Genomic DNA, 14,920 nt, shown 5'->3' with positions numbered 1-14,920 from the left:
AATGCGGTAATGGAAAAACCCTGGTTTACATGTTTCAGTCCATTATTTGATTTCTTTCACATCACATCCATAAGTAATGACGTAAGACTTACACTTCCTGCATTTTTGAAACATCCTGTCTTGTCTCCATGGCAACGCCTATGGTGTCAGCATTAGCTGTCCTAATGTGGGAGCTAATCAGACTACAAAATGGGTCACATGTTGCTGCTATCCTTCATTTCATTGATTGTTTACATTTTTCCTTTCGCTCACATTGTCACTGCATAACTTCTGTTTATATAGGTTTTTTATTTTTACAAATGTGCAGATGTAAAAAAAAAAAATGAAAGAAATCAGATTAACGTGTATATGGACATGTGTGAAGACATCAGAATACTGGGGAGAAATCTAGGTGTGTTAATCTGATTACATCCTTTTTCAAGTCCAGTCATTATTTTTCTATTGGATGGAGGTCTGGGGTTCAACTCCAGAAGATTCTCCAGACCAAAAAAGAGTTTGTTCGAGGTGCTCTTTGGAAAAAGGGATTCATAAAGTAGATACTAAACGATACCAAACATATCTAGACTAGGTCTAGATATGACCGTGCCATGTTAATAAAGGCATTTTAATGTTTAAAGAGAGTGCCTTGGATTTTTCTTCCAGTTTGGTATTCTCCTTACCAACTTTAAATGAAGGAATGAATAAATATCTTTATTTCAAAAATTTAAAACAACACAACAAACCAATACATGAATTCATACTAATTTTATGATGTGTTCAAAATGGAGTAGGTTAAAGCAAAAAATTATTAATTCCTATCCCAAATTCAACTTATTACAACATATGATAACACACAAACCATATCTATCTATATTAATACAATATGTATATATGTCTATATCAATCAATATAAAATTTTTCATAATTATGCATCATAATCCACTACATATGTGCAACATATAAACCCATATAAATACAAACTACAATTGGCTATAATTTCTGATTATATACAACTTTCCTTACAATTTATTCTACATATGACTCTCTCAATTATGCAACCCATAACTATTTTAGTTCATATATACGTATATGTTTAAATAATAATAATAATAATAATAATAATAATAATAATAATAATAATAATAATAATAATAATAATAATGTGGCAACAGCTACTGCCACAGCACTTTGGCTTAAAATATGGGTTTGTCTATTGCCACAGAACCAATTAAATGTTAGCATTTGTACTAGAGTCAATCACAGATACCGTCACATGACCTCATTAGCCTCTTGTTGCCAGAGTACTGTGGTGATATACGACGTATACTTCAGTGCATTCTTTTGTGCATTTTGCTACCACAGTACTGTGGCAATTAATGGAAGAAAGGACACATTACTGATAGTAAATAGTATAGAATAGGAATTATTGTTCTAAATACTCTATGTTGTTTTATGGTGTTCTTCGTGCTGTGCAGTCAATGAGGCTGGAGAAGGTGGGCGGAGCTACATGTGCAGCGGTGTAATGTGTGACTTCTCAGTTCTGTATCAGTTCTGTGACAACGCCCTTGGTGCCCCCCCCATTTGAAAATCTTCAGGACAAAAAAAAGAGAAGCTACTCTGACCAGGAATTGAACCCAAGTCTTCCACTTTGCAGTTCAATACATTACCAAGTGAGATAAGTCTGTGCTGTTTCTGACTCTGACCTGTTTGCTATCTGATTGCCTTAGTACTTTGGGGGATGCATCAAGTTCCCAGTGTAGACATGATATAAGGAGGGCGCTCATCGGCTCAGTGATAATAGACAAACTGATATTTCATGCCACCGTACTGTGTCAATAGCCACTTTGATATAATAATATAATATAATATTTAACCCTTTCATGCATAGTGGTCACTACAGTGGACAGCTGTTCTCCAGCTGTTCTCTTGCATAGTCATGGGTTTTGTTGTTTTAGTTCCATATCAGCCAACACAGTAAACACTTATGCATCATCCCTTACACTGCAATTCATATCATTACTGTAACTTTGCTGTTCTTGATAAACCTGATCTGCAGTAACATGTTTGAGTGCAAATCAGTTGCTAAATGTTATTAGACTGTAATCAACAGTTTTCTAAAAAATAAAAAGTTTTGGGGTTTTTTTGCATATTATCTTCATGAAGTGAGTAATAACTACTGCTAGAGTATACTAAAATCTGAGAAAACATCAGATTAGCTGCATTAAAAATGTTTTCATTTCATAGTTTTCATGCAGTATATCACTTTCTGATGATGGGTTTTAAATACATGTTTCTTTGCTTCAAAAATTAAACGCATGGTGTCCAGCTGAGTGGACATTTTTGTAACTCCATGAGAAATAGGTTCAGAAAAAAATTTCGTCATTGTTTTTTTCATGTCTAAAGAGGAATAAAATCACTCAGGAAAAAATCTTGACTAACGTTCTCATAATTCATGCATGAAAGGGTTAATATAATATACTAACTTTAAATCGTTTCATATTTCTTATTCTCAGACTGAATCAGATCATCCTCTAGTATTTCCTTGTATTTTGCTGCTTTCATTCTACCTTCACAAACCTTCCAGGACCTGCTGTGAGAAGCTTCCTCACAGTACAATGCTCATGCTCTGCATTACTGGAAAAAGAAGGAGTTCAGCTGGAAAAGAGTCTAGGTCAGTGCACCAGGACTCAACAACTACTGAAGCCCAGAACAGTCCCTGTTTACAGCAGGTCCAGGATGTTTTAGGACACAAAACTGGACTGAAATCAGCGCCGTTCTCCAAACTACATCCACATAGACAGTGTGAGGTTTTGAACTTTGAGGATTTCCACGCTCCTGCATTACGACACACTGTCTGAATTAGTCTTTCTATGCTTTCATTTCTTCTGCGTCAGCCTGCTTCTGACCTTTTAGGCTGTTTTCTATCAGAAAAGTTGGGTTTTGGGATGTGACTGAATGCCACCATCAGATAAAATCAGTTTGATGTTTCAGAAAACACCAATAGAGATAAAATGTCAGCTGTTTCTGATACATTTTTGTTTACCTCAAATTCCACACTTAATAATTGTAAATGTTATCTTTCTGTTGCAGACTGCAGAAAAATAAAAAAATATATAATAACAAAAAAAATAATGAAGACATGACATCTGTCAGCAGGAAGAAAAAAAGACTTGGCATGAATGGTGTAGTGTCCCCATCCCCTCACTCAAATATAATAAAACCCCCCTGTATCCATGTGTACAGTGTAAATCAATCTCCGTCATGTCATTGTGGTGAAAGCCTGAATTGTCCGATGGCATTGGTGCAGATAGAAGGAGCGGAACATGCTGAAAACCTCCTTTATGTCTTTGTTGCTGTAAATTCAGGCATTTTGTGTCAACATAATGTAAACCGAAGGTAACAAAGGGAACATGGGGGTGTGTGGGCAGATTCACCTTCACTGAACTCCTGAAATGTGTCCTTTTGTGTGACAACAACCACAACATCACATTATAAGTAAACCTACCACAGACTCATTCCACACCAAGGCTGGCCGCTGTTTCCAGGCAGTGAACTGAACTGAACTGCTTTGTTGTTCTCTGCGCTGACTTTTAGCTGGAAATTTTACAGATGCCTCGAGACAGAGCTGTTGGAATGCACATCAATAATGTAGAGCAAGGGCGTCAAACTCCTTTTAATAATAATAATAATAATAATGATAAAAATTATAGAACATTTTATTTGGTGATGCCTTGCAAGTCACCCAAGGTCACCTGACAGATAATAAAAAGCATAAAACAACAACATCAGACATAAATGTAAGTAAGTAATTTTTATTTATAGAGCACTTTTCACAGAGAGGGAGTCACAAATTTTAGACATATTTCCCCCCAGGATGTACCTAATGATGACCTCAGACAAATGCAAAAAAAAAAAAAAAAAAAAAAAATGATATTCTTCCTCCGAGCCATCCCAAAATTAACAAATTTTTAATAAAATATTGGGGCCAAAAATGGGACCATAGTTTTGGGACATTAAAGCTACCTAGGTGTCAATGCATAAGATCTGAAAACATGGCGGTAAATGGTCTTATATACTGCTATAAATAAAGACACTGTGTTAAATTTGTGGTTTTTCTAATCCAGACATGCAGGTTTTTCATGAATTTCAGCCTCATTCTAGGTTTTGTTTGTAACCCATCGTGTCCACTTGCGTTACATGCTGACCCTGCCCATTTAAATAATAATAATAATAATAATAATAATAATAATAATAATAATAATGGATTAGATTTATATAGCGCTTTTTTGGTCACTCAGAGCGCTTTACATTTTTGACCCATTATTCATTCGCTCTCACATTCTCCCTCTGGTGGTGGTAAACTACATCTGTATCCACAGCTGTCCTGGGGCAGACTGACAGAAGCGTGGCTGCCAATTCGTGCCTACGGCCCCTCCCACCACCACCGAACAGTCATACGCATTCATACACCAGTGTGAGTGGCACTGGAGGCAGGGAGGGTGAAGTGTCTTGCCCAAGGACACAACAGACTGACAAGGACAGAGATTCGAACCGCCAACCCTTTGGTTATTTGGTTACCATCTGAGCCACAAATAAATACAAATAAATCATGAGTGATTTTGCAACAGCGGTCATTTTTGTGAAACACTCTGCCTTGCATAATTAGTTCAATTTCCAAAATGTACCTGTGAGAGAATAAAAAGATATTTGAAAAAATAGTAGAACATAATTTTTATGTTACATGCAGATTTTTGTATCCTATCCTACTATATGACACGTTCTGTCCCATTGATGTTGCAGCACAGGAGGGCGTTTGTACGGATTTTCCTCAGCCTTCACAGGCCCGAAACTCACCAAATGAATAGAAACATTACCTGACTATCTATTAGGCACAATTTGAAGTCCGTATTCAAATGTTGTGAGGTATGCTGAGCGATTTTAGCCTCTCTCTACTTTGAATTCTTCATCCCTGCCGCCATACTCCATTTTCGGAGGTGGTTATGCTGCCGTTCATGACATTTCTACTACTAGCAGACAATGCTACAATGTGAAGGCTGCATTTACAATAATGTATAGGCACTTTTCACACACAATGGCACCACGGGTACAATGCGCAGACCTCCGCCACTGTAAAAATAGAATATAAGAGCAAAAGACAAGCACTCAGAGAGCACAGACCTCTGCCAAGGCAGATCAGTGTGTGCCCCCCCCCCCGATCACCATCCAAATTCAATCATTCGTTCCTTGTGCCAGTATCAACATTTCCTGAAATTTTCATCCAAATCCGTCCATAGCTTTTTGAGTTATCTTGCACACAGACAGACAGACAGACAACCCAACGCCGGCAAAAAAAATTACCTCCTTGGCGGAAGTTAAAATATATAAATGTGTTTAATCTGAAAAATAGTTTCTCTTTTATCTCAGTAAGTATTTATTTTTAAAATAGACCCAAAGTCCTTCCAAACTTGCTTCATAACATTAGTCGACATCTGATTTGGACTTTTAGCCCCATGTCCTGTTTTTAGGGACCAGTTTCATTCTATTTATAGTAACCCTCAACTTTAATTTGAGTTTTTATGAACAATTACATGATCAGTAAATTTAGTATCAGAAAATATATGATTTTCAGTGAAAAAATACATAATACAGAGCATAATATTAGAACAAATGATCTGAACAAATGATTTACATCTACGAACCGTACTTGAACGTAACTTGAACAAATATGAACCTGAAATTTCTTAAGAAAAATAAGTGCAATTTGAACAATATTACGCTGTAGTTTATCATTTATACATGTGCATCACAACTTACAGATCACAGCGGACCTACAAATGCGCAAAACATTTAGTAAGAGGCAGAATATTGGTACAATTCCATATACTTTTCTTAAGAAATTTCAGGTTATTCACATTTTTTGTAAAAGGCTAGTCTGTAAATGTAAACATTTTTGTGTAATTTTGCTTTTTTTACACTATAACAGAGAAAAAAAATGTAGTTTTCATTATTTATCAGATATTATGATAGTATTTTACTGGTCTGACCTATGTGAGATTGAGTTGACCTAAAATGATTCTAACATCCTTGACTGTTAATATCTTCAGTGTAATTTGTGCATTTACAAATTCATCCCAGGGGCCAGACTGGACCCTTTGGTGGGCCGGTTTCAGCCCCTGAACCTCATGTTTGACACCTGTGTATTACATGATCAAAAACAAATTAATTTTAGCAACAACAACAACAAAAAAAGTCTTGGTTTAGAATGTCTGGGGTCACCAAAAATGTGTGATGTTAAAATGGGGTAACGAGCCAAAAAAAGTTGGGAACCACTGGGTTATGTTTTTTTTTTTTGTTTTGTTTTTTTTTCAAAAATTATATTTATTGTCATTTTTGCTTCATAAACACACACACTCACAAAATGACAATAAACAAAACAAAGAACATACCAACAGAACAACCAAACAAAAACAAAAATTGACCCATAAAATTATGTTTTCATTTCAAAATACAAATGCCCATTTAACAATTGTCAAAGCTTCCGGTCCCATATAGGTAAGAAAAAGTTCCCAAGTCTTTAGGAAGACATCATCCTTATGGTGTAATTGACAAGTGAGATAGTCAAGGGAAACATATACTCAGTGCCAATGAAAACGCAACACTTGAAGATTCTTTTTTTTTTTTTTTTTTAAATCGATGAGGATTTTTATTCCATAAGCTCTTTGGAATTAATCATAGGCCATTTCTATACAGTAAAAATAAAAAAATCACATCCAAATTTGTTGACAAAAAATAAGGATAAAGAAAGAAACTCAAGGACCCTCAAAAACCAAAAGTCACAAAATTCACTTGTAGAATTCAGTATGGAATATGACCTCTGTTTGCATTCATACAGGCTGTAATACGCCTTCTCATGGACCTCACAAGCCTTCTGATGTTGTCCTGGGGTATATTGACCCACTCTTCCTCCAGAGCCGTAACCAGTTCCTGTCTGTTCTGTGGAGCAGGAGTCCTATTGGCAACACGGCGCCCAAGCTGGTCCCTGCAGTTGAGCCAGTTTCTTCATGCCTCTGTTGCATCCTGACTATGGTGGACACATTGCATCCAAAAAGGCGCGCCACCTGCCGAGCAGAGATTCCGGCCTCCAGGAGCCCCATAGCATGGCATCTTTGGTCACGTGTCATTCTAGGCATCGCTGAGTTATTGCAAATGATTTTGGTGCTTTTCAGCTTGCCTTTTGTCGTGGAAATTTACCGTTCAACTGATAACCCACACAAAGAAAAAGGAAGAAAGTTAGAGTTAAAATAATAAATGCATTTATTGAGAAATCAATCACAGACAAAGCTCTGTAAATGAAGTCTGATTAAACAAGAGAAAACTAAAGATTATATAGAACCAAATCCAACCCCCTCAAACTATGATGTCATTCCTTACGTACATCGTACCACCCCATACTACTCCTTCTCTGCTCCGTAAAGAGGTCATGAGGACCTCTTCACTCTAACCTTGCTTGAATCCTATCTGAAACACAGGCGCCATCCTCTATCTACACATTCAGACATTTTGGTGTTCAGGTTTCAACTCAAGGTAAGAACTTCGTCCCCAAGTCGGGGTTGCTACAGAGTGGTAAACATCACACATAACAATGACTCAGCATGCACTTAACAGTATAACATATTAAAAGAGTATAAAATATAAAAAGTAAATTTTTCCACCACACTTTACATACAGAACATGACCACTCCTTAACTGACCATAATTCCTTAAGTTGAGCAGTTCTAGCTAAGCATATATAGCTGAGCAATGAGAAAAACAAGTCTTATGAATGCAGACAAGTTCATTCAAGTGTGACAATAGCTCAACCCGTCTCAGGTTGTCAAGAAATTGTCTGTGATTATCTTATACAGGTGAAACTTAAACATATTGATGCAGCTCAGGAACAATACAGGGTGGGGAAGCAAAATTTACAATGAACATTTAGTTGTTTTTTCTCAGCAGGCACTACGTCAATTGTTTTGAAACCAAACATATATTGATGTCATAATCATACCTAACACTATTATCCATACCTTTGCAGAAACTTTTGCCCATATGAGTAATCAGGAAAGCAAACGTCAAAGAGTGTGTGATTTACTGAATGCACTCGTCACACCAAAGGAGATTTCAAAAATAGTTGGAGTGTCCATAAAGATTGTTTATAATGGAAAGAAGAGAATGACTATGAGCAAAACTATTACCAGAAAGTCTGGAAGATACTATTAAAGAAGAATGGGAGAAGTTGTCACCCGAATATTTGAGGAACACTTGCGCAAGTTTCAAGAAGCGTGTGAAGGCAGTTATTGAGAAAGAAGGAGGACACATACACTACCAGGCAAAAGTTTGGACTCACCTGGTTTTTCTTTATTTTTATGACTATTTCCATTGTAGATTCTCACTGAAGGCATCAAAACTATGAATGAACACATATGGAATTATGTAGTTTAAAAAGGTGTGACAAAACTCAAAGCATGTTTTATATTTTACATTCTTCAAAATAGCCACATTTTGCTTTTATTACTGCTTTGTGCATTCTTGGCATTCTTTTGATGAGCTTCATGAGGTTGTCACCTGAAATGTTTTCCAAAAGTCTGGAAGGAGTTCCAAATGATGCTGAGCTCTTGTTGGCCATCTGTGGTCCATCTCATGTCATTTAAATAAGAAGGTGAGTGCCTGGTAGTGTAGAATAAAAACATTTTCTATTATGTCAGTTTTCTTGTGGCAAATAAATTCTCATGACTTTCAATAAACTAATTGGTCCTACACTGTCTTTCAATGCCTGCCTCAAAATATTGTACATTTTGCTTCCCCACCCTATACAACACATTCAAGTGTTGCGTTTTCACTGGCACTGAGTATAACTAAAATACTGGGTTATGGGTTAAGTGTAAGTATTTCACTGTCACTGTATAAAACTGACGCACTTTTCTATACTTGGGCTGATTTCGCAGCAGTGTTCCTCCCTCTCTGCACTGACTGGACATAAACTAAAACACACCCTCTGATTTGTTTTCGTAGCTCTGGGGCCAAGTTGTGGAAGCCCAGCAGGTCTTATCACATCCCCAGCTGGGGAATTACAATGGACTGTCCAGCTGGAATGAAACGGCCTCACATCACACAAACATAACAGACCTTTCTCACGACAGATAGTTTTGACGTGTTGCGGCAGGGAAAGCACATCTGTACGCATTAACGCCGCTGATGGCTCCGTTCCATTTAGGTGTGACGCTGCCAGCGAGCCAGGAGGCACAATAACAAGGCCCTGGCACCGAGCGATGAAATGGAACCGGGCCATAATTAAAGTTACAGGATACACCGGAGCTTGAAAGGGAAAAGGTCACGTTTTGGCACATACAGATCCACAGCGGTGCAGGAATATGCACACGCTCACCCATAAGCGAGTAAAAGCTTTACTCAAGTGCAGGTTGGCATAGGTGTGTGTATGTGTAGTGCAGCTGTTGTAACATTTGTGGCGTGACTCAAATTGGAAACATAAGTTTGAGTCTGATAAGGCTGAAAGAAAGGATTTTAAGCAATTAAGAGGCTTCACATGCACACATCTACCCACTTTACCTGTTTTTATACACATTAAAAATACAGTATGTAGGACACATTAAAAGTACAGAGGTAATCTCTTGCCAAAACATAATGTTTTACAAGTTCCCTATGATTCACTAATACAGAGGGTCATGCAAAAGTAGTATTTTCATTGATTTATTTAGTATTAGAATTATTGTTAACCTTTTAGGTCCCAGAGTTTTGGTATTAACACATAAAGACTCAAACAGCCACTGGCGACCAAAATCATTTACTGATATAAAAAGTTAAATACCTGTTGATCCATCCATTAATCCTATCGATACATGTAAATAATTGGTGTAAAATACAGTTTGTCATCTTTTCATGGTCATCAGATATGACCCATTTGGACGTTCAGAGGCTCTGTAGTTACCGTGGAAACACCGTCATCTTCTACAGCATTGATTCACCAGTAAGTTTGACAAATGACAGTTTTTTGAGACACATGTTTTATGTTCAGTTAATGATATATTTTGTAGAAAAAGTCACTATTTCTTCAGTTTTCTCTGTTTCAATATAATAAACCTTGAACTTTCTCTGAGCTTTTATGAACATCTACATAATCATTACATTAAATATAGGAAAATACATGTTTTTCACTGAAAAATGCAAAATACAGATAATATTATTATTAATGGTGATAAATTAAATAAATAATTAAATAAATAATTGGCATAAAATACAGTCTGTCATCTTTTCATGGTCATCAGATATGACGCATTTGGACATTCACAAGCTCCGTAGTTACCATGGAAACACTGTCATTTTCTACAACATTGATTAACCAGTAAAACCCATTGAGTTGGATCAATGACAGTGGATGGACACACTGGGTTTATGTTCAGTTAATGAGAGATTTTACAAAGAAAGTCACGTTTTCTCCAGTTTTCTCTGTTTCTGATATAATAACCCCCAACTTTAATTCCAGGTTTTATGAACATCTACACGGTCAGTGAATTAAATGCGGGAAAATACCTAATTTATACTTAAAAATAAAAAATGCAGCATCTAATTTATTTTATTTTATTTTATTTTATTTTTAGGTATTTATTTCGAATATGGAAATAGTCCAAGCTTTCTGATTGCTACTAATTGACTTCTTTGCACAACAGAATATGTAAATGAAAATTCAAGGAGGCAAAAAATAATAATACACACAAAAAAAGAAAAAGAGTCATATTCATATTGGAATAAATTGTGATAAATCACTTAAAGAAAGCGTAAAAAAAAAAAACTGAGAAAAATTCATTTGGAAACTGCCACAAAAGTAGCACTGGGTCTTAATGGGTTAAACCGTTTAGATCAGTAGATGCTTTTTGTCACCAGCAGCTGTTTGGAAAAGAAATGAACTCAGTTTCCAGTTTTTCTGCAGCTGATTCCATGCTTTAACATAACTGTAGAATGTAGAGGTGTACATTATGGGAGATGTAGGACTTTGTGTTGCATCAGAAAAACCAGGCCAAATACTAGAATAGAATAGAATAGAATAGAATAGAATAGAATAGAATAGAATAGAATAGAATAGAATACAATACAATACAATACAATACAATACAATAGACTTTATTTGCCATTTGCACAGATACATCACAGTACAGGTACGTTGGAATTCATGTGCGTTTCCCTGAGTCATAGGAGTTAGAAAAAGAAATGAATAAAAACAGAAACAAAACATAAACACAGTTAAAAACATATGAACACAGTTATTGCACAGACAGACACAAATACACATTTGTAAAATAGAGTACTGATCAGAAAAAAAGTAATAATAAAAAATTAGAGTACTGGAAGTTAAAAACAAGTTATTGCACATTCAGTTAAGAAGCTACAACTTCTGCTTATGCAAATACCTGGTATTAAAGCGTAAACAAATAAAGAAAAAAATGTTTTGGCCTTTTCTGTGTTGCTGTGTGTCATCCTTTTAACCCACAGGTGTCAAACATGCGGCCCGGGGGCCAAAACCAGCCCGCCAAAGGCTCCAGTCTGGCCCGTAGGATGAATTTGTGAAATGCAGAAATTACACTGAAGATATTAACAATCAAGGATGTTACATTTATTTTAGGTCAGTTCAATCTAAAGTGGGTCAGACCAGTAAAATACTACCATAATAACCTATAAATAATGAAAAGCATTTTTTTTCCCCCTTTGCTTTGGTGTAAAAACAGTAAAATTACACAAGTGTTGACATTTACAGACTAGCCTTTTACAAAAAAAATGTGAATAACCTCAAGGTCAAGGTCAAGGTTACTTTATTTATACCCGTAGGTAGATTTGTTTTGCAGTCTAGGTGATTGCCTTGGCATTACAACAACACATATGTTAAACATGCAAGACAGGCACGTGATCACGCTTACAGACAGGACAAAAAGTGTTCAGTGTTCCACCATTCATCGGTATAGCAGCATGGATAAGTAAATTAAATAGGTAAGATCAAATAAATACAAACAAGATGCAATAAAACACAATAAAAAACAGAAAAGATGAAAACAATCCGGGATAAAAACCAGAATAAGAACATACAATTAAAAAATTTTTTAAAAAAATTGAAGTCACAATAATAATAAATAGAGCAAAGAAATGGAATAAATAACTAAATAAGTTAGTAAAGTGCAATGTCACTATTTCTTATTGAGCTCAGTGACGGTGACAGGAACAAAGCTATTTTTATAACTCTGTGTCCTGCACCTAACCTGAGCAAAAATGTCTAAAGTATGTGGAATTTTAATAATCTTCTGCCTGTTATTAAAAGTTTTGTGTATTTGTAGATCCACTGTGATCTGTAAGTTGTGATGCATATGTGTAAATGATAAACTAAGGCGTAATATTGTTAAAATTGCAATTATTTTTCTTAAGAAATTCACGGTTGTTCATATTAGTTCATGCTATGTTCAAGTGCAGTTCATACATGTAAACATTTTCTTTAAGGAATTTTGCTTTTTTTTCACTCAAAAACATAGCGAAAACGTTGGACTTGACATTATTTATCAGTTCGTATCCTATTATTTATATTATTTTACTGGTCCGGCCTACTTCAGATCATGTTAAGCTGCATGTGGCCCCTGAACTAAAATGAGTTTGACACCGCTGTTTTAACCCATCCGTCTTATCTTTAAAATAACAGCAGAAAAATAATGCGTCGTGTTGTAAGAGTAGAATCTAAAAAGAAAAACCAGCTTTTTGTGCTTCTTTGGGAATGAGGCAGAACATGTCAAAAGTAGCCTGCTCTAGTGTGAATCATCCTGCATAAATATAACCCAGTGGTGTGAAACTTTAAGTCTGTCATAGCGTTACTTTTCATGGGCTTCTGGGAGACATTGGAACTCCTCCAAACAGCAGTCAGGGTGCAGATATGTGAATCATGAGGCATAAAATACAACCTGTGAGCATTAATATAACCTGCAAAAAGAGAGAGGGATGGGGAAGGCGACAGGGCCAGGGGCGACGGAGAGAAGAAGATGTGAGACGGTGGAAACAGACTCGACAACTGCACAGACATGGAAGCGTCCACAGTGTGTGTTTACAGCTGTCTTCTGGAGCGTGCACACACTGGATTTATGTGGCGTTGTGTACACAAAGCCTGTCTCGTAACAGAGAGGACACTTTCCTCACGGTGATGAATCGTATGTTTTGTCAGCTGTGGAGACTTATGCTTCTTTAATTACATTTTTAAGCTATTCGTCTTCCATTTCAACCCTTCAAGAGATTTTTTTTTGTTTGTTTTTTTTTACCAGCATGAAAGCATCAAGCAGGAAAAAAAAAAAAAAAAACGTTTCAAACAATCGCAATTCTTTTTTATTAAAACAGTATGAATGTTTTGATCGCTCCATAATTGATTGTGCAAACAAATGATGCAATCTTCTTGTGAGTCTAATGCAGATGTATGTGTGTGTTTGTCTAAAGGATTTATCAAACTAATCTAATGCTGGGAAACTGTTGGAAGTCCTGCTCCTCCAAAAAGAACTTTGCCACTCACATCACGTCTCAATTACGCAAAGTTAGAGCTGTTTGTGATTCGATTTCAGCCTTAAAGGAAAACTGCAGTTTACAGGCGAGTGTGTGTGTGTGTGTGTGTGTGTGTGTGTGTGTGTGTGTGTACAATGGGGTTGTATTACAGACACCACAACAAGATTTGAGTACAGATGGGAATACAGGCCGTACACCGGTGAGATTATCAGTGAGTTTTATTGATGACAGCATGTTTTTCTGATCAGAGTGGGCGGGTCTAAATAGTCACTAAACACATTATGCAGTGGTCCCAGCTCTACCACATCAGAGTGTGTGACAGTATTTATAAACTGATGATGGGATGAATTCACAAAACTAAAAAAAAAAAAAAAAAAAAGTGAGATTAAAGATTATTCTCTGAATCTTTGAATCCTTGTCAAGTCTTTCTTTGTAAATACATTATATTGCCAAAAGTATTGGCTCACCCATCCAAATAATCAGAATCAGGTGTTCCAGTCACTTCCATGGCCACAGGTGTATGAAATCCAGCACCTAGGCATACAGACTGCTTTTACAAACATTTATGAAAGAATGGGTCGCTCTCAGGAGCTCAGTGAATTCCAGTGTGAAACTGTGATAGGATGCCACCTGTGCAACAAATCCAGTCGTGAAATTTCCTCACTCCTAAATATTCCACAGTCAACTGTCAGCTGTGTTAGAAGAAAGTGGAAGTGTTTGGGAACGACAGCAACTCAGCCACAAAGTGGTAGGCCACGTAAACTGACGGAGCGGGGTCAGCAGATGCTGAGGCGCATAGTGCGAAGAGGTCACCAACTTTCTGCAGAGTCAATGGCTACAGACCTCCAAACTTCATGTGGCCTTCAGATTAGCTCCAGAACAGTGCGCAGAGAGCTTCATGGAATGGGTTTCCATGGCCGAGCAGCTGCATCCAAACCATACATCAGCAAGTGCAATGCAAAGCGCCGGATGCAGTGGTGTAAAGCACGCCGCCACTGGACTGTAGAGCAGTGGAGGAGCCTTCTCTGGAGTGACCAATTGCACTTCTCCACCTGGTAATCTGATGGACGGGTCTGGGTTTGGCGGTCGCCAGGAGAACGATACTTGTCGGACCGCATTGTGCCAAGTGTAAAGTTTGGTGGAGGGGGGATTATGGTGTGGGGTTGTTTTTCAGGAGCTGGGCTTGGCCCCTTAGTTTTAGTGAAAGGAACTGGGAATGCTTCAGCAGACCAAGACATTTTGGACAATTCCATGCTCCCAACTTTGTGGGAACAGTTTGGAGCTGGCCCCTTCCTCTTCCAACATGACTGTGCACCAGTGCACAAAGCAAGGTCCATAAAGACATGGAGGACAGAGTCTGGTGTGG

Source organism: Sphaeramia orbicularis, chromosome 6 (genome assembly GCF_902148855.1).
Source record: "Sphaeramia orbicularis chromosome 6, fSphaOr1.1, whole genome shotgun sequence".
Taxonomy (NCBI): domain Eukaryota; kingdom Metazoa; phylum Chordata; class Actinopteri; order Kurtiformes; family Apogonidae; genus Sphaeramia; species Sphaeramia orbicularis.
Note: the sequence above shows the minus strand (reverse complement) of the source record.